This window comes from Penaeus monodon, chromosome 24 (assembly GCF_015228065.2).
Source record: "Penaeus monodon isolate SGIC_2016 chromosome 24, NSTDA_Pmon_1, whole genome shotgun sequence".
In the NCBI taxonomy this organism is placed as follows: domain Eukaryota; kingdom Metazoa; phylum Arthropoda; class Malacostraca; order Decapoda; family Penaeidae; genus Penaeus; species Penaeus monodon.
The window spans coordinates 34,617,543-34,617,855 of record NC_051409.1 but is presented as its reverse complement, the minus strand read 5'-3'; positions in this window follow the sequence as shown (position 1 = coordinate 34,617,855).

The window sequence follows — 313 nt, the reverse complement described above, 5'->3', positions numbered from 1 at the left end:
CACTACCGTGAAATGTACTATAATCACAATTTCTCTCCTATTTAGCAGCTGCAGTTTTGGCAAGCAACCACTAGGCAATTAGACAAACCATGTCCAAACTTCAGCAACATCCAACAAACTTATTCTGGGACTGGGGGAGAGAAGCATTGGGTTATTTGATTGCTTGTCATCACTACCGACAGATGTGGACACTATCAGGAGGTAAGAATTAGTGTATAAAGGTGTATAATGGGAATTCATAATGTGTAATTGTGTATACTGGAGTATATATGCCCTCTCTTCAATTTGTATAGCATCCCATTTCACAGACATT